Below are 21416 nucleotides of genomic sequence, written 5' to 3' on the forward strand. Positions count from 1 at the left end.
CTTCGCCTGTTGGAAAATCCATAATGGGATTTCACATTTTGCCTTACACCCCCCAAAGTCACTAAAATCCTTTGGAGCCCAATTTTTTTTTTTTTTTTTGTAAATTCATTTTTTAAAAATTTATTTCCTGTATTTTAAAAGTCCTTTTAGAAAAAATTCTCTAAGTTAAACAGTCTCAAATGCCCTTATCCAGAAATAAGTATGTCTTTAGTATAGAAAACTTATTCTTGCAGCCTCATTATAGTATCATAGTTATTATCCCCACATTCCTAGCCCATTCCCAATTGCTGAAGAAGTCAAGGCAGAGGGAAGGCCTATCTTGTAATGGGCTTCCAAGGGGGTAGTTTATATAATCCTAAATGCTCAGCTAAGGAAGAGTAGATTAATAGACATCACATTTTCATACTTAAAGATAAACTCAGCCTAGGGCATTTAGAAAGTTGAATTTACTATACCTTAAAAAAAGAATTCCTGGAAAAATCATGTCTATATAATTTTAAATTATGCAGCAGCAGGTCTACATTTTTTAAAGATATCCCAAATATGGGTCCCTGGGTTTAGAAAAAGAAGTGTTTAGGCTGGAAACAATTTGGGATGGCTTTATAACAAGTAATATCTCTTTCTAGGCACTGAAGTGAATTTGAATTGGAGCCAAAAGACATTTCCAGTGAGAGATCAACACAGGAACAGATACACGTGTGTGGCCTGCTGATCCTAGTGAAATAGCAGGGATGGGAACATTGGTTTAGATGAAATAAGAACCCCCTTAGACCTTCTATCAAGGCTTTCCCTTGAATCCTGCGTTGCCCTAGTTTCTGAAAGATTTGGACAATAGGCGCTTTCCACGGCTCTTATTTAAGGGCACGCCAAGAAAACCCACCCATTCCAGTTCTCATTGTCTGTAGCCCCTGGAGCCGTACACTGTTCCTGGTAAAACCAGTTCTTTCATTTGTCAGTTTGTGTGATGGCCCTGAATTCTTACCCTGGTTTTTTCAACAGAGCATTAAAGAGCTAATATGTCCCCTCTTCTCAGAGTCTATAGTTTAGGAGTAGACTTGACTGTCAATATTCCAGGCTCTAATAGATGGGACAAGAACCACCAATGCTGGGCTCTCATTCATTCGTTCATCCATTTCCATCCTTTCTGATCTACTAAAACCTCTTTATATAAAATTGCTCTGCTCTGTATTTGCTCATGACTTTCTCTGCAGGAAGAATATGAAAAAACATTAATTTTACTTTATTAAGAAAATAAAGCAGGTTTAAGAATATTAAGGTATTTATTCTACAAATTGCTGCAGAAATCTAGTTAAGAGTAGTAGAACATACCAACCTTTTGTGATTAGTGTTGACGGCATACAGGAAAAAACAACAACACACACACACAAAAAAAAAACGACTGAGAGAAAGAAATTGCACGTATTTATATAGTCATCCAAAGGGCCTGTCGAACATTACTTTCTAAGTTGAGTTCCCGGGAATCTACCACATGGATCTCCGTGGATTTCCTTCAAAAGCTGTTTGTTGTGTGTATGACTCTACTCCATGAAAGTTCTAGAACTGGAATGATTCAAAATTGGGGGACATAAACAGTCAGTCCATAGCAATCTTCATTAGTCTTCAATGTCCCCCCCTTCCCCCCCCAAATTCAATGTTGAAGCCTAAATTCCTATTGTGATGGTATTTGGATGTGGGGCCTTTGAGAGGTCATCAGGTCTTGAAGGTGAAGCCCTCATGAAGGAGATTAGTGTGCTCATAAGGGGACCGAGAGCCCTGAATTCTTTTTCTCTGCCACGTGGAAATACTTGAAGACAGCTGTCTGCAAACCAGGAAGGATGCTCTCACCAGACACAGGATCATCCGGAGCTCTGATAGTGGTCTTCCCTGGCTCCAGAATAGCGAGAACTAAACATTTGTTGTTTAAACCACCCAATCTGTGGTATTTTTGTTGTAGCAGTCTGAGCTAAGACAGAGGTCTTCAGTAAAATCTATACAGCTCCCATTTCTGGAAAAGTAGGTGGTGAGGCCCTAATACCCTCTTTCTTCCTTCCTTCCTTCCTTCCTTCCTTCCTTCCTTCCTTCCTTCCTTCCTTTCTTTCTTTCTTTCTTTCTTTCTTTCTTTCTTTCTTTCTTTCTTTCTTTCTTTCTTTCTATATACAACTTCCAACAAAATAATATATTTTTTAGAGGTCCTTATCTGACCATTCAGCACTCCCTGTGACTGTATCATGAGCTGTGCCTGCTCGTTTTTAATAATCAGATATGTTCTCAGGGACTCGAGGATACATATCAGAGATTAATAACTGTTGCTGCCTTGGCTTCAAGATCCCTAAATAGAAAGCTCTCTCTCTTCCTCTCTCTAATTATGCAACTAAATGGGCAGCGATTCAGTACATATTGTTAATAAATACATTAAACTAATTCAAGTTATGACTAATCCTGTAAGCATCTCCCCTCTGTTATGACAATTTTGTTAGATAAGTTTAGGAATTTGACAAATAGAAATGATTTCTGGCATATAGTTGACAATAAATATTTAACTCAATAAAAAAGACACTTATTTTAGATTGCTTAATAAGTATATATGGATTTTCTAATCTTTTGTGCTTCTCTTCTATACCTCTATTATTAAAATATATTGAGTGTACCTTTTTATTTATGCTAATAGTAAAAAGTTACCATTTTTGAGCACTGTTTTAAGGACAATAAAATTAATGTAGAGAACTTTACATTATTTCATTGCCTCAAACATTGCAAAGCTTATGTTATCATTTGCATTTTAAATGTGAGAAAGTGTGGGTAAAAACTGCTTAAAAAATTACAGATAAGAAGTCATGGAAATGAGATTTCAGGCTAGATGGGTCTCATTCCTGAGTCTGAGTTCTTCCTACTTTGCAACTCTCTCTCCCTTTGTCAAATCCCAGCATCTCAGATTGTGAGTGTATTTCTGTGAGGGTATTAATGGTCATGGTAGAAAAGGGGGAGAGAGAGAGAATAGATCTTCTTGCCCTAATCTGATTCTATGGTTTTCCCACGATGTGGCCCATGACATTGAGGCATCAATGACAAGATACACACTGTGTCCTGTGTCCTTATCTATAACACTCCCAACCAAGTGTCATACATATTTATTTAATGCTTGTTACTGTCCTTCATAAAGATTCACTAGAGTGCCTTATCTTGAATGAAGGTCTGAGTAGACATATAAGGGATAATATATATCTAGTTTTAATTCTTCTTCTACTTGCTGTCATATGGCACTTTAGCTCATGCATTTGTGTATGGTTTTATACATTTACATTTAGAAAGTTTTTGTTTGATGGTATTTCTTTCCCTGTGGTTATAGCAAGATCTGTCATGTCTTTCTGAGCCTTTGGTGATTTATCGTGTCTGTTCTGTTTGGAATTTTCTAAAAATGCTCAGACAACCTTACCAGGATTGCAATGTTATTTCTGCCTCTTATGTTTTGCTGTCACTCTTTTTCTCAAGGGGGAGGTACAGAGTTGTGTGTGTGACAGGAAGATGGTGGGGGAGGTAGACTGTCTTTTGTAAAGTTTCAGTTCATGAGGAAGGAGAATTGCTTTAATTAATATGTCTCCTAGGAAATCCAAGCTACAGTGGGACGATCTCATCACAATCAGAGCTGTCCCCTACCTAATTAGTGAAATATTAAAGCAGAATTGCTTAAGTCAACCAATCTCACGTTCATAATCAAATGTGCACCCCGAATTGGCATGCATTCTGACCCAGCCTTTCTACTCTTCATTTATTTCAGGGTCTGGGGGTGAAGATTATTTCAAAAATCATTGTCCTCCTCAAGAAATATGCATGCAGACCTCGAGCCACATTCGTTAGCTGAGCAGGTTTGTGCTATCTTGGGTCTTATCTTCCCCCAATATCGATCCAAGATGATTTTTGTCAAAATTGACTCATTGGTTTGGTTTTTCTAAAGGCAAAAGCTAGGGCCTTATAAATTTAGTAAACAATGTTTGACATACAAGTATGGCATAGAAGGAGATATGAATAATTATTGCTCTTAAAAATTGTTTTAGCCCTTTGTAATCATTTATTAAAGGGCTTTCATTCGTGATATAAATTTGTAGTTTTGAGTAAAGCCTTAGTGTTTTCATGTATACACACTGAATTGTTTTATTTTAAATATATTTTTATTGATTTCAGAGAGGAAGGGAGAGGGAGAGAGAGTGAAACATCAATGATGAGAGAATCATTGATCTTCTGCCTCCTGAATACTCCCCACTGGGGATTGAGCCCACAACCCGGGGAATGTGCCCTTGACTAGAATCGAACCCGGGACCCTTTGGTCCAGCAGTCGCCAACCTTTTGGACCTCACAGACCACCAGTAGTCTGTGGACCACCAGTTGGCAACCACTGCAATGTTTGGTCCACAGGCCAATGTTCTATCCACTGAGCCAAACCAGCTATGGCCACACTGAACTGTTTTGACTAGAAAGGTAAACATCTCATAATAGTAGAGTCCAGAGAGATTTTGAAGGGATGGCTTTCTTCCACGCTATAGGGCTGTTCTAGTCTACTTCTATTTCTTTTTATTTTTCTGGTATTTTTAAATTTTATTGCTAAGGTGAATGGAATGCTTGCTTTAAAATCATATTTTTTTCATTATCTTGATATAGATTCTTATCAATCTTTGAGAATTCTGTTGGATTTCTAGGTATACAGTTATATAACTTATAAGTAATATCTCCTATTATTGATGCTTATACATATTTGGTGGTCATGTGTGTGTTTTTTTCTTTTTCTATTACATTTCATTAGCCAGTATTTCCAAAGCAATAATGACTACTAAGGTAGAGTGGACATCTTTTCTTATTCCTGAATTAAATATAACATTACTAGTGTTTCACTAGTAATCCTGATGTTGGTTTCAAATAGGTATTGTTTATCTAGCTAATACCTATATTGTATTCATTATGATTTCTTGTGATAACATTTTCTTGAGACAAATTATTATTAATTTAGTCATAGAGTCAGTAGAAAAAAAGCAGAAGATGAAATTCTTATGTTAAAGACCATTTGGTGTCTATCAGTGGAGAGATATGCATCTGGCAGAGATATGCTGACTTGTTGATTCATCTACAGAATCCAAATTTTCACTGATCTCCTGGGGCTGACAAGCATAACTTGAAAATTAGGGCACCATGTTTTGATCAGTTACAGAATAAATAAGGAACTGAAATTGTTTGAAAGAAATGACTACAGGGCTTGCGTTTGATCAGCAATCTTCGAATTTTTAGGTGAATGCAAGTTATCTGCATAACATTCCTTATTTGTCCTTTGTAAATTTTTTTTCGTAAAGAGTGACAATATTCTTTAAAACAGGATGATCAGACCTTGGTTCATTAGTTTAACCCATAATGATCCAGATAAGCAGGTCGTTTCAAGGGGTTGCTATGGTTTCCTTCCTGAAAACCTGAAGGTTTCAAGGGGCCAGGAGATGTTATGTGGGTCAAACGAGGCCCTCTGCTCAGTACCACCTACAGTTTGGTATTTGCAGGCAGAGCTATTAGAAATCCAGGCTGAAGAAGCAAATACACTTCTTTCCCTGTCTTACACTTGCTTCTATTCCTCCTTCGTCTCCTGTTGTGATACTTTCTTATTTCTCCCACCATCGCAGCCAGGCTGTGGCTGCCATTTATGATCTAAATCATACCCATGCTAGACCCAGACTAGAAAGGGAATGCTAGATGGGATGCTAAAATGTAACATGGAAAGATACTTAAATAGCCTCGTTTTCTGGGCTCTGTGAAACGGATTTTATTTGGTTTAACCCAATTGCCATGTTTATAGCAATCCAGCAGGTCTGAACAGAGAGGGGTTTCAGCCTGGGAAAGAGGGGAGGAAACAACACAACCCAAAACAGACCTTTCCAGGGGAGTCCCCAGTGGAGCCCACGGCTTCCAGCTGGACTTGGGTGAGGCTGGGGACACATCCTCTTCTGGGACCCTGATATTTCCACAGGAAAGGAGCTCTCCTTGGACCAGGGCTTTCCGGATTCCTTCCCCACAAGTGTGACTATGAGCATCTAGTTTCCTGGAATTGCCATGTGCATGGTCACACCCGTGTTCAGGCCCTGCTCACCTCTGTGGATGCCCTAGCATGACATGGCTGAGAGGTGAAGAGGTGTGCAGAGCCCACACAGCATGGCTCAGTGGTTGAGCATGGACCTATGAACCGGTTTGATTCCCAGTCAGGGCATATGCCTAGGTGGTGGGCTCCATCCCCAGTGTGGGGGCGGGCAGGAGGCAGCCGATCAATGACTCTCTCATCATTGATGTTTCTATCTCTCTCCCCTCTCCCTTCCTCTCTGCAATCAATAAAATTAAATAAATAAAAAAAGAGGTGTGTGAAGTTTCCCAGGAGTGGTGGTAGCCAAGCTCCTGCCACACTGGTTTTCCCGGAGGAGCAGCAGGAGAAGAGGAAGCACTTGTGAGTCACTCCCCATGCAGACTCTGCCTCCACCCTGCCCTCCACGGAGCCGCTAACTCTGCAGCCGCTGGAATGTTTCTCCTTATCACTCTCCTTAGGGGTACAAAATGCTGATGCGGTTGAGATCTTGAAGGCAGTGATTTATAACTAAAATGGCCCTCTGCAGTGAAAGGTCTATGAGAGATGGGAGAATGTATTTGCTGAGTTACTATGCAAATTTCACAATTAAATCTTCATTCATCTCCCAAGGGAATATCAAGAATTACTGAAGGAAAGGGGCTTTGACACAATTTTTAAAAAGAAAAGACATAAATAAATGAATAAATGGCAGACTATCCCACAATTTCTCAGCCCTGTTCCTCTGAGCCAGTCTCTCGGTGGGAATCACTACAGAGAGAATCGGGTGGAACCAGGAGCACCGAAGATGTGATCAGGGGAAAGGCAAAGAAACCCACTTTCTTATTTGTAAAACTGAATTAATGAATTTTTAAAAACATTTGTTGCTGCAGCATGCGGTCCAGGGGGAAATAAATGCATCCGGAGACACAGAGCCACTCACCTATTCCCTGTTATTCTGTGTCCTAATCCCCTTCCTTCTTTCTGCACCTTCCCCAGACTCTGCCTGTGGAGAGCTGACCCTTCCCCTGTCTCCTGTCTCCCCTTCCTCCGCCTCCAACCCTCCTGGCTCCCCATGATTTCGAATCGACAGAGTTTCAGCAAGAGACTTCTGTTTGACAGCTAGTCTCTTGGGTCTTTCCACTGAAAAGGCCAAAGTTCCCTGTGCAGCTAAAATATTTGCCTTTATTTTTAAAAAATCTTCATTGTTGAAAGTATTACATATATCTCCATTTCCCCCCCCCCCCCACTCACCCCTTCTAGCCTGCCCCCGCCCCTAGCCCCAGGCCTTCATCAATTGTCTGTGTCCATGGGTTAAGCATATATGCATACAAGTTCTTTAGTTGATCTCTTTCCACCCACCCACCCGCCCCAGCCAGCCTCCCCTCTGAGATTAATCACTCTGTTCCAGGCTTTAAATATTTGCCTTGAAACAGCTTCTCCCTTCCCTGAACTGCATGCAATTAGGTGTCCTCTCAGAGTTCCATCGCTCACCTAGGCTCCTCATGCTCATCCCGGCCCTGGAAAACCATCACTTTGTGAAAGGCTTTTGAAGGACACTCCTTCCTCAGAACCTGGCCCACTGGTGACCTCCAGGCTGTCCTCAGAGCCCCGCTCACATGGTTTTGCAAGCCGCCATCTTCTGGTTGTGTGGGAAAGGCCTTTCTTACCTTCTCCTTGTTCAGGCAACATGTGCATCTGGCTTGTCTGTGCTGGCTGAGAGCTACTGGCTCCTTAGCTCATTAGTTTCATCTTTAAGAAGGGAGCATAGTTCTTCTTCCTGGAAGGACTGAGTGTGGCAGCCAGCCCCCAACACATGTACCAGCTGTTCAACAACCTGCAGACTGACCTAGGGCGACTTGCCTGTGTCTTAGGAAATGAGGAAGCTGAGGTTGAAAATCCCCACTACTCCCAAGTCCCTGTTTTTATTCAGTTCCTTCCCTAATGGAAATCCAGCCTAATGAAGTCATTTGGAAGTAGGCGAGGGGCTGGGGGATTTTCTGTGACTCTGGCCAGGTCACTTGTACCTAGGAAAACTGGTAATAGATAGGAAAGATCATAAAAGTAGCAAAAACAATGGTTTCCTTAATTACTCTGCATGTTGACAGAAAAGAGAGTCAACAATTCTAGGCTTTCTTCTCGGGGTGTTGAGTTTTACTGATCTGGTTGCATGTGCCTCTCAGAATTGTATCTATTGTGTTTCCCCAAAGTCTATTACTATGGGGAACATATGTATATTTTTCCTTGGGTTGAGAAAAGTTGGAAAATCTTGATAAAATTTATGAAGACTGATATTGATAGTCTATTGGTATTGGTTTTATTATTATATTGAGGGCATTTTGTCTGCTGAGATATTGTTTACAATAACAGCAACTAATTACCATTGCAAACTTCCCTCTTCCCAGAGACTACATGAGCTTCATCTTTCAACAAAAAAGAGTTTATTTTTGCCAGCATATCTTTGGTATGAAAAAAAATTCATAATTACTCTTTTATACCTTGTAGACTGAGACCTCATTCTGTGGTACTACTGTACAGAAGTTATACATTTCAAACGATGGTAGACTTTGAGCATGTTGTATTGATGACTTTTTGTTGTTATGTCTATGTTATATTTCTATTGGTTGGGTTATTTTTCCAAAACACCTTTATAAATACTTATTCTAACCCTTTGAGGCTGGTGGGTTATTTGGAGCACATATGTGGTGGAGTGTTTTTTTCATTATAACGTAACTTTCTTCCTCTACTACTAAGTGATTAAAAGAAAAAGGAGACCATACCAGCCTTTTCTGATAAATAAATGCAAATATCAGGGAATTCCACACAAATAGCAGAAATCATAGGCACTCATTGCATGAAGAGAGTTCAGGTATAGTTTATTCTCAGGTACTACATAATGTACCAGTCCCCTCACCATACTGCCCATTCAGAGAGCACCAGACCCCGCGGGCACAACTAGTGACAGGGGACTCTACAGTCTTGAGAAACACACTGGATAGTTTAAATGTGATTCCTTAGGTTGTGCCTCCTTGTAACTTCCGCCCATTGGTTCTCATTGTCCCTCTGTTTACCTTTCACACAGAGACTGCTCCCTTATTTCATTTTCTCAACAAATATTTACTGAGCATATGCCATGGGCCAGGCATTGTTCAACTGGAGATATAGCAGCGAACAAAACAGAGGATTAATTATATTTCAGTAGAAGAAGATGGTAAACAAAACAAAACACTTATGTAGGGGGATAAAAATGATCATGTTATTGAGAAAAATAAGACAGAAGGGGGACAGGTGGCATTAGTAGAGGAGGTCCACGTTTACATAATGTGCTGACAAGGTGACCTTTAAGCAAAGACCTTAAATAAGTGAGCAAGTAAGCCATCCTCCTGGGTACCTAGGTGAGTCCTATTTCAGAGAAGAGGCACAGTCAGGCAAATTTTGAGGAAGGAGTAGCAGGCATGTGGCAGAATGGCAAGTGTGCCAGCCATACAGTTGGGCAGCGTGAGCTAGAGGAAGAGTGGTGGGGAAGATGCTGGGAGGAAACTGAGGTGAGCAGGCTGGTTCTACGTGCCTCTGGCTCCTGCTCAGAGTGAGGTGAGAAGCCACTGGAGGGTCGTGGAGAACGGGGTTACCTAATTTATGTATAAGGAGCACTTTGGGTTGGACAGACGTGGGTAGAGGATACAGGTGGATAAAGGATGCAAATTTAGAGGCTGTTAGAGTAAGCCAGTGACGTGGGAGCAGTGGGGATATTGACAAGTGATACATCCTGAAGACAAAGCCATTGGGATGTGGGGTGAGATGAAGAGGATTCAAGGCTAACTCTGGGGTTTTTAAGCTGGGTCTATGAAAGACGGGGCCACCTATGAACGTAGATGGAAGGGACTGTGTGGGAAACAGAATATGGGGAAATAATCAGGAATTTAATTCTGGGCATGTTAGATTTTGAATCCCCAACCCATGATATATCAAATATGTGAAGATAATTGCCATGTCCAGTTAATAAACAAGTCTAGTCAATTCTGCTATAATGGACATATGTGTTCCTAAAAAATGATTGTGCCATGCAAAATTGCATAATAAAAAACTATAGAGCTTATGGCAAATAATCAGCTTGGATCACAATGTTCAAAAACTTTTTGGGGTACGCCAGAATAAGAGAGCACAGTTTCACATGTGTTACATGCTTATGGAACGGCACTTCCTGGTTCGTGTTGTGCTTCAGTTGTTCCCTAGCACATCAAGTGCACTGGAACAAATACACAATTTTGGAACAAGTGTCATGGAAGAACTAGCGGTATTGATATTCGCATGGGAAGATTTTAAAATACTAGAAATAGAAACTGTGTAGAAGCACATTGAAGAATGCTTTTAATCTCTGGTGTAAGCTTGGCTTGATGTAGATGAGGGGCATCGGGTGTAAGCACACATGTAGCGTGAGTGGGACTTCAGATTATAGAAAGTAGGAGTAGGAGACATTTGCACCAGCTCTCAGGGTGGGAGAGTTTCAGTAACTCCCGCTCTCTCGCCTGCTCTGGGACTGGGTCTGAGGCAGCTGCGAAGCCTCCCCTTCCAACGGGATCTCCATGGCCTTCGGGCCCCCGCCGGGCTGAGGAGTGCGGATTGCTTCGTAATTGCTTGCCCTGTGCAGAGCTCTCCCCTGACCCTAACCGGGCACATTAGCAGGGGCCCAGAGGCCCAGCACCTAAATGAAATGTAGCCGGCCGCACCAGGAGCAAATAAGAGCCACGTATAAAAATGAAAACTTGGTCCCATATGTCTTTAAACCCATGACGGTTACTGCTGATATGATACTGCAGGGAAAATGACTTAGATTTCTGTTGGGTAGATGGATTTGGGGGGGTCTCTCTGTGCAATTTTCTTTAACATCGTGGGGTCTTTGTCACTGTAATGAAAACCGCCTTCAGCTGGGAGGGAAAGAGAGAGGAAGAGAGAGAAACAATGGCAGCCTAGAAGCCAGATTTCCCAAAGAAATTAGACACTTTTGAGATGCAGATTTATATCAGAAACACTGATAAAAGCTTCTGCTTGAAGGTGTGAAGATCTGGGCCCTTCAAATGACTGCAAATCACAGTATTGCTGCCACGGGGCATCGAGGGAGATTTGAGCGTGTGAAAGGCAGGCCTAGGAAGAGGGGACAACAAAGGAAGAGGTCCCGTCCAGTAAAGCATATTTACAAAATCGGGGGAAATTTGTGCAGCTTTGAATAATAACACCTTTCACGATCCCTTCTTCACAGATACTATACAAAAGGAAGCAGCCAGAACATAACACATGGATGATCTTGCACATGCTTCATTTACATGCACAGATGCAGATTTTTCAGTGTATTTTCCCTTCCGTGTGTGTGTGTGTGTGTGTGTGCGCAGAATTCCGTGATTTAGCCTAAGCCCAGGACCCCGCATCAGGAGGTCTGAGATCTATTCTTAGCCAGTCCCAGAGGTGACCTTCCGTGCGTCTCCGACCTATAAATATGAAACCACTCACCTCTCAGGTTTATGGGTAAGATTGGATGCGTTGATGCATATGAAAATGTTTTTCCAGTAATCTGCTGATGGAAGATTAAGTCTTATTAATGTGGGAATATAGAAGGAGTGGCTGGGGGGTAGCGGGGAGGCCCAGAAAAGAGGAAGATTGCTTTCGTTCCTCCAGCCCCCCTGGGAAATGTGTGTTTTGCTGGTAGGGAAACTGGGGCAGCTGGGTACGTGAGCGGCAGCGTGCACATGTTCAAAATGCAAGGGGGACAGCCCTTTATTAGGCAACAGATATGCTGAGTTTCAGGTTTGCGTTACCAGGAGACTCGGAAAAGTTGAAACTCAGCCTAACTAGGGCTGCCAGTGGCCTCTAATGAAAATTTCCATTTGGAGAGACTAGATGTTGACTTGGCATGACACCAAACAAGCAGGCTGCTGCAAAATTTTACACCAATTGTATTTCTCCTAATTAAACCCTGTCTGACCTCAGCATTAAGAAACAATTTGTTTCAGGATATAACCGGCACACATAAGCAATTACATTCTGTTTGCCCCATTAGCATTCTTTGGCTCCTTTGCGATCCAGGCCTGCTACTGCAGCGCTCGCTGCCCTGAGCCAGAGCTATAAAAAGCCCGCCGCGCCAGGCTTTCTCCCCCACACCAAGCACTAAGAATATCATCATCCTTCAGCCAAGCCAAAGATTCTGGGAACAGCGTGCTTCTGTGTTTATTATAAGGGAGTGTCTATATATATGAAAATTTCTTAGGAGTTAAAAAAAGACTCTACTTATAAAAAACCCGAGGAAGCTATAATAACCCACGTTTATAATAATCTAAGCGTATCTGGCATGCCCGTCCTCATTTTCCCATTCAGCTATGACCCTCAGACTTTTACTTTTTGTGGCTGTTAGACTTGGTGAATTCTGGATTTTTAACCGCCCCCCCCCGCAAAAAAAAAAAATTGGTCCTGCAAAGCTTTCGAGGGCATTGGGGGTAAGCGTTCGTTTTTTTTTTTTTTTTTTATAAAACAAGTATAACATCCATACAACAGAGATGGAATAGAGAAAGACCTTCACACCTGAGAACTCTCAGCAGCCCCACCTGTGAAGTTCATTTCCGTGGCCAGGGCTCTGGGACTGGGATCGGGGTGGGGGTGGGGGGTGGTCCTCTGGGCTGTGCCACTTCCTGCGTCTCAGGCACATCCCGGCCTCTCTGAGTCTCCAGTTCTTCTTTATAAAAGGGGCTGGAGAGACCTGAGGTGTTTCTTCGCAAGGTAACCACAGAGCTTTGCTGAATTACGGGTTCTGTACCACTTGGACCTTGAAGGCTGCAGAGCACCGAGGAGGTAGGTATTCAGGCATTCTTTCTTGGGATTCATGCTGGCTGCTTACGTTGTAGGCTTCTACTCTTCGGCCACCCTTGATTTGGGAGCTGCGGTGGGAAGATAGGAAAGAGGATGTGATGTAGTCCACTTAGGAGGTGGTAGATGGAAATGAAGGCATTCTGGTGATCTTCTGGGGTAAGCAATCAAGTGGGTGTTAGTCCTCAGTTTTGTCTCACTTTTGCCTCTAGGGCCTCAGAAAGAAGTGAACCATTAGTTTCTTGAGTTCAGTTTTCTACCTGCACAATGGGAACAACCACCACCCTCCTATATTTCAGAGGTGCCCTGGGATGTGCAGGCCCTGCCCCTGAGGCCGTGGGGGTGTCAGAGGCGGTTACTGACGCAGCCCGACACCCTCTCTCTGAGCTGCAGTGGGGTGTGTCACACCGGCTCTGCGAGGCCTGCTCCTCCAGAGCAGCATTTCTCTCTGTGAATCAAGAGCACCTTCTGTTGGCAACCGGGCTCATGAGCCTTAAAAATGTAGGTGCACCTCAGCATGGAAGCAAACTCAGAGGAGACTGAGAATAAATAGGAAGTGCTTATGGACCTTAAGAAGCCATAGGACGAAAGTCCCCCACTCCCTGCTCCTGTCAAGGTTGAACCATTGTTACCCTGCTGCCCCACCACCGTAGTCAGACGTAGAACAGCCGGACTCACATTTGGAGGCACAGAGTCTGGGAGGTTGCATGGTCCAGGGGAGAAAGGGCTGCATTTTGAAACAGAAAACTTCAATGTGAGTCTCATCCCAGACATTCAGGAAACATGTGGCTTGAGCAAATCCTTTAGCCTCGCCTGGAACCAGCCTAACCCCATTTCATTTTCCAGGTATCATTATCCACAATTTGTTTTCCCTACATATTTGTCACAAGTCAAAGGCACTGACGTACCTATTTGTGTTAAATGGTTAGTAGGTCATGCCCTAACCGGTTTGGCTCAGTGGATAGAGCGTCGGCCTGTGGACTGAAAGGTCCCAGGTTTGATTCTGGTCAAGGGCATGTACCTTGGTTGCGGGCACATCCCCAGTAGGGGGTGTGCAGGAGGCAGCTGATGGATGTTTCTCTCTCATCGATGTTTCTAACTCTCTATCCCTCTTCCTTCCTCTCTGTAAAAAAATCAATAAAATATATTTAAAAAATGGTTAGTAGATCAATAAAAAAATCTAGGAATTATCTGAAAGCCTGAAAATGCAGATTCCTAGACTCCTTTAGAGGTGCTTCTAGCTGTTTTGGGGGGGGGCAGGAATCTGCAGTTTAAAGAGACAATCCTTATGGATTTGGGGTTACCTCAGAAATAACCAAAGAACTTGTGTGCATACATGCATAACCCATGGACACAGACAATAGTGCAGTGAAGGCCTAGGGTGGGGGGCGGGTGGGGGCTAGAAGGGGTCAATGGGGGAAAAAGGAGCATCTGTAATACTTTCAACAATAAAGATACATTTAAAAAAATACACTTCAGAAACAGATCTGGCTCCCAGAACACTGCCTGATGAGTAGTAGGCATTCAATACATACTTGATACATGAATGGGTAAGTGGTGTTCTAGCCTAGCACCACCAAGAAGAACTGCCTTCCCAGTGGGAAGTGTAACAGTGAGAGCTGGGATGATGCTCCATGTAAATATGAAGATGTCAGTTTACAGGTAGGAGGAGAGGGAAGGGGAGAACCACTAAGAGCCAGGCTAGGAAGCCTTGGAGCTTTCAAAAGAAACTCCTGACAACAAGACCCTCTAAACGACTTTATTTCCGTTGTGATAACCATTTTTCGCTCTCAGTTCTTTTCCTTGCTCTGGAGTTTGATTTGATTCATAACTGTGATGTTAGTTATCTGTTCCATCTTGCTCTCGGCATCTTCAACCATAACGGATCTCACTTTCCCCCTTTGTATTCCCTCCCAATCCTCTGCCTTTTCCAACACGTCATTGATACTGATCTGATTTTGCCACAAGCTACCTATTGGCTAGTTAATTCACAAGTTCTCTGCATAGGGTTAATGGTAAAATATAGGACACCCAATTAAATTTGAATGTCAGATAAACTACACATACCATTTTAGTGTAAGTTTGTCCCAAACATTGCACAGGATATATTTGTAGTAAAAAAAAAAGAAAGAAATATTTTTGGTTTATCAGAAAGGCAAATTTAACTGGCATCCTGCATTTTCATTTGGTGAATCTGGCAACCTTATCTCTGGATGGCCTTGCTTTGCACCTTTGGTTCTTATTAATCTCTGATTCTTGATTGCCCATGTTAGCCTAGCCTTCTGATGACTGGTTTTGCCTACTAAACATTTTCATTTTTCCACATTTCTAGTCTTTCAGTTTGAATCTCCCTGATTTTTGTTGCCATTTTGGGTTTAACCCATCATTTCTCTCTACTATTGCCTGGAGTGGAGAATGTTCAGATCCCAATTTTAACGCATTCTCTGAGCTCTTCTGGGCTGCTCTAGTGTAGTTTTCTCCCTGTGACTCCTACGTAGCCTTTAGTCCCAGGAAAAACATAGGAGGAGGTTGGGAGCAGCAGGCAAGTTGAAAAGGGGATTGGAGCTGCAATGGTATAGCTCATAATACTACTGTGGATGTGTCCTGGCTGCTCTGACCAGAAGTGGTTGTAAATAAAAACAGATACTAACCCCTTAGTTCTGTTTTTCCCGTTGTGGAAATCAGGACAGGAGAAACTGGACATCAATGGAAGTCCTTTTGCAAGATTTTGAATGATTCTTCTTTTCCCCCCTCATTCCTCTGACCCTTTCTGTTTGTTATATTTCTTTCATCTCATCCTGGCCTAATTATCATTTCATCTTTTTTGCTCACTTTTTAAAAATATTTTTATTGATTTTAGAGGTGACAGGAGAGAGAGAGAGAGAGAGAGAGAGAGAGAGAGAGAGAGAGAGAGAAACATCAATAATGAGAGAGAACCATTGATTGGCTGCCTCCGGCATTTCCTACACTGGGGATGGAGCCCACAATCTTGGGCATGTGCTCTGACCGGGAATCAAACGATGACCTCCTGGTTCAGGCCAACCACTAAGCCATGCCAGCTGGGCTTATTCACTTTTAATGTCACATGTATGTGATTTATAAGACTTGCTGATTCTCTACATATTTTGGTACTGCAAGAGACTATTCTGTTTTTTCTTCATCATCATCACCATTACTACCACCACCATCATCATCACCACTGTCATCATCATCATTACCATCATTGCCAATATTTATTTATTTAAAATGTTTTACATGTAACCACTGTGCCAAGAATTATTTTATAAACAGTACCTGATCTCATTTTAGTCTCACATTACTCTTATCCCCATGATATAAAAAACAGAGAAGCAGATGCATAAATGTTGAATTATTTGTGCTAATTTACATCATTTGGTGAAGCCAAAATGCCAATCCAGCTCTAACTGAATCACAGCCCTGCTTCAAACATTATACTATACTTCATTCCATGTAACTTGTACCAGGGTCTAAGAGGAGTGAGCATTACCAGCTCATTAAACTATTAAAATTCGATGTTAGAAAACAATCAACTGTAATCTAGGTTTGGAAATCAGGCTAGAGAGACCCATAGTCTTCTGTCATGTCTTTGGTGCCTTGATTTCTGCCACAAACCTTTCCCTGCTACACTTTTTTTACTCTATGGCCTTGACCTAGCACCCTTCCCAGAATTCCTCACTCATGTTGGAGAGCATCAAACTGTGATCCACATTATTAGTGGATATTTTTCATCATGTGTAACTAAAATGAGCCTTCTCCATTCCGACAAAAAGATTTTTCCTCTAGCTATAAAATTGATAAGATTCTTGAGGATCAAATCTAAATTTTAAGCCGTGAGCCTGCTGAGATAGATTAAGTGTGGAATGTTCCCAAAGTCAACAGAATTCTGTTGTAATTATACCAAAGTCCAAAGGAAAAATACTTTTCTCTTCATAATTACTACTTCGGGAAGACACTGACCTTGAATCTACTCTGGTAGAGAGCCTGGTAGTGACAGGGGTAGTAGAGAATTGCATTTACCAAATTATCACCCAAACCCGAATCTGTTTGCATTTGCCCTATCTCTGCTCAGAGGCTCTTCCTGCTTCCAAGAAGCAGCGTGATTTGTTGACTTTGCTCAAATCAAGGAAGGGTGAAGAATATCTAAAGTCACAAGGGGATTTTGCTTTTACCATTCAAAATCTTTCAGTGGAACATTCAGTTATAGTCTTAAAATCTTGCATAGCTTTCACAGAGTACCTATTTCTCTGAGTCCCTCACTCTCTAAAAGCAGAGGGACTTATTGCTCTCAGGGGACAGTGCAGTAGGCACTTTTTAAATTCTACTTTGAATTGGCCTTTCTGGTTAACGTCAAATTGAGACATTGAAAGCCAACATGAAGGGCATGTATAATTTGTGAAACCCAGGATGTGAAAACTTATAAAGCAATAATAGTGTCTGCCTACTGAACACATGCATGCATGCCTGCACACAACTCTCTCTCTCTCTCTCTCTCTCTCTCTCTCTCTCTCTCTCTCAAGATCTGGTATTCTGGGTTATCATCCTGAGGTCCAGTCTGCATTTTGAAGGCCAAGTTTCTAATATCTCATCTAGCATTTGAGCCCGTTCTGAAAATCACTGAAATGTGCCAGGACACTCCAATCCTTGTGATGCTGTCTGCTAGACAGCAGAAGGTGAAAGCGCCTTTGAGTGACGCATGGAAATATCATTCCTTTTCAAGTGATGCTGCCCCTCACATTTTTACTTCTTTTTTAGTTCATTGTGGGCAAAGTCCTTTGGGGTTGGGGAACGAGGCAAGAGTTCATCTGAACAAGGTTGTGATCCAGTTAGGTAATCAGAAGAAAGACAGAATATGCCCAGTTAAATTTGGGGAAAGAGGAAGAGCTCGGTATAGAAGTCACTGGGTGGAACATGGCAGGTGGTGATTTAGGGAGGCAGAAACCCATATTGGTTAAGAGCCCTGGCTGCCTGGATTTGAATTATGGTTCTGCAATTTCTTATATATAACACCAGACTCCACCTCTCTGGAGGCCTTTGTGGCCTGTAAAATAAAGATATTTGTATTATCCAAGTAGTGATTGGTATCAGGATTAGATGAAATAATTATATAAAGTGCTTAGCAAAGGGACTGATACACAAGTGATGAAAATGATGGTGATTGTATTAGTTTTCTATTGTGATGTAATAAACCACCACGAATGTACCAGCTTAGGCCAGATAGATGCATTATTCACAGTCCTATGGGTCATAAATCTGACGTGTCTCAGATGAGTTCTTGGCTACACATATTTAACTGGCAGCCTGGAATGCTTTCAGATAATTCCTAGATTTTTTTTTATTGAATTTTTTAGGAATTTCCACCAGCCTGAAAGCAGGTTTGGGCTGGATGGGACTCCTTTTTTAATTCATCAGGAAGGAACCTGCTTTCAGGCTCATTCAGGTTGTTGGCCAAGTTGAGTTCCCTGTGGCTGAAGGACAGAGGCCCTGTTTTCTTGCCTGCTTGTCAGTTGGAGGTCTCTCTCAGCTCAAGGCCACTGACATTCCTTCTCATGTGGGTAACTCCATCATCAATCCAGCCATGCTGTGTCAGATCTCCCTGTGCACTGAATCCCTCTGACGACCTGTCCTGCTACTAGTCAGAGAAAACTTGCTGCTTTCAAAAGGCTGATCTGAGTGGGTTGGGCCCACTTAGATAGACTCTGATTTTCAGATCAATTAATGGGGGGCTTCAGCTATCTGTGCATTCCCTTCCCAGCAGTACCTCCATCCGTGCTTGATTGAAAAACCAGAGGACAGGAATCTTGGGGAGGGCATCCATAGAATTCCACCTGGCTTGGCCATGACATGGGTGATGTCAATTGAGGACTCAACCTGTTGACTAGTCTTTGCATATGAAAGAGGGGGCTGAAGCTAAGTTTCCAGGCCGAGAAACTGCTTAATAGTTCTGCATCAGAAAGCAGAATTCACTTCTTTGCTCTTGGATGGGCTGGATAGAGTTGTAAACTGAGAACTGAATGGAGAAAGAGAGAAAGGAGAGCAGAGCCAAGCCACACGGCAGGGGCACTGAGGAGTTTTAGAAATCAGTGTGTTTTATATTATATTTGAGTGGTGCATTTTGTTTATTTGTTTTTGCCTGTTTGTCTTCTCAAAACTCTCTCAGTGCTGCACGTGACTAGCTTTCTGGGAAAATCTGGGAAAATTGAATTCCAGGGCTGAGTAGATGCAGTGCTGGGAGAGCACCATGAGATTATCTATGCACAATTTCAGAGGAAGAAGGATCTCAGAGCTAGAGGTGGCCCTGGACTTCGTGGAGCTTTGCAATAGGTGCTGTTATCTGCACAAATTTAGAGGGAGGGTTTGTTACGATCTTCCCTGATCTAATGAGGCACAGCAGTATTTCAACATAAAACATAGAGCTTGGCAGGACAGCTGGCTGTCATCAGGCCTGGATCCCTGAGTTCTGGGGTGAGACAGTGCAGGTATTTCTTCCCCCACATACCAAGTTCATCCCTTCATCCATCCTTCCATACAGTCATTCAACACACATCCCTGTAGTAACATACAATGCAGGTGCTGTTTTATGTATTAGGGGATTCAGTGGTAAACAAAACCAAGTTGCTGGCCTCTTGGAGCTTATGTTCTATAGTGGGAGATGAAAAAGAGATAATTATAAAATAATACAATTGTAGTCAGTTGTAAGAGCTAAAAAAATGAAGCAAGGAAAGGGAATGGATGGTGTATACTATTTTAGATGAGGTGATCAGGGAAGGTCACTGTCAAGTGACAAAGAAACAAGTTCTGAAAAATGTCAGGAAAGATGGAAAAGTGGGCTGTCTGACCTTAACTTAGTGGCTCAATGATAGTGGCCCCAGGAGGAGGAGGGGCAGGAAGGGAGCTGCACAGTTTTGTGACTGGTATTATTTCCTTTCTTGCTAAGCCTGCTTTGAAATCGCATAGGTTAATGCTTCAAGGACAATTAATAATTAATGAAAATATGCTCTCCATAGGTGCATGAAGAAAACCACAACTGTCATGATTTCCAAGTATCCCCAGCATTTCCTGGGAGATCAAAGTCAGTTGTGTGTGAGGCGTGCTGGGAGTGACATATTCAGAAAGGCCACTCACCAAAATTGGGGCTGAGTTTAGACTTCCTGCACTAAGACCGTGTTGTACTAGTAAAAGGGGATTTATCGTATCAGTTAAGTTTAGCCATCCCCCATCCCTGCTCCTCTCCCTCCTCCCCCTCCTCCCCTTCCTTCCTTAGTGTTTCAGAACACCATAAAATGGGTTTTTGTTGACATAAACCAAATCTTAGACAATAGAATGTTCTATGAATGCTGGATTAGGCTGAAGTGCAGAGGAAACAACAGTGGGATAGAATGTGAAGAGCTGTGTTCATTTCTAGCACATGTCAATGGCATCATGATAAGAGGTGAATAGGTGGATGCTATCTTTATTTAGAAAAGAATGAATGATGTGAAATGTTTTATGTAGAGAGAAGTAAATGAAGGGAAAGGTGGCACTCAGCAGAACTAGAATTCTCCTCACTGGATTCTGCATCCTATGAGGATAGAAACATGTCCCCAGCACCCAGCATGTGCCATGCATGAATGGTGAATAAGAATGACACGTGGTTTTCTAAGTGGAAGAGCTATGTTTGTGAGAACAGGAGTTTGATTGTCAGCTGCTGTAAAAGATGCACTGAGACAATGATATTCTGAGGAGCAGATACAATTCCATGAAGGGAGAATTTTGTAATCATTCCGATTGTTAAAACAGGGGACACAGTTGCTTTAAGGAAAGGTGAAGTACCAGGCACTGAAGGTTTTCAAACGGAGGTTGGGTGATCCGTTTGCTGTGTGACTGAGGACATCCCTCTGTTGAACAGAAAGTTTTCCAGGCGATACTTAGCCACTTTAATGACTATTACAGTTCCTGACCCTCGATGTGGGAGATGGGCACAATGCATTCTGGGGAGTGTGCAATCCCCCGGGGTCATGCTGAGGATATGACTATGGCAGAGTTGAGAAGGTATTCTAGGTAAGTCAGAGATATTAAAGCATCTATCTGACACCCACATAATTCATGCTCTCCCCTTGATATCAGTCTCTTACCATGATTTCTGTTCGTGGGGTCTCAAAATGCCCCCACTAAAATCAGAATTTAGTACTTCGCAGTGGTTGGAATCTACCATTTCGTGGATGGTGGAGGGCTGTTCCTCTCGCTCTTCTTGCTCATGACCTATGAAGAAGAGTCAATGAATGCGTTCGGGGACAGATGACTACCCATCAGGCACGCTGGCCCAATCCTCTCCCCGAGACCGTTTGCTTTCAACTCTCTCTTGAGCAACTGTTCAATAAAGTTAATAGCCACCAGCTCTTCGGGGGAAGGCTGGTTAAAATCACGTCCAAGAAAATAAATACGATGAATGAACAATCTCTGGAGAAAGCCTTGACTTAAAAAA

This window comes from Cnephaeus nilssonii, assembly GCF_951640355.1.
Source record: "Cnephaeus nilssonii genome assembly, chromosome: 9".
Lineage (NCBI taxonomy): Eukaryota > Metazoa > Chordata > Mammalia > Chiroptera > Vespertilionidae > Cnephaeus > Cnephaeus nilssonii.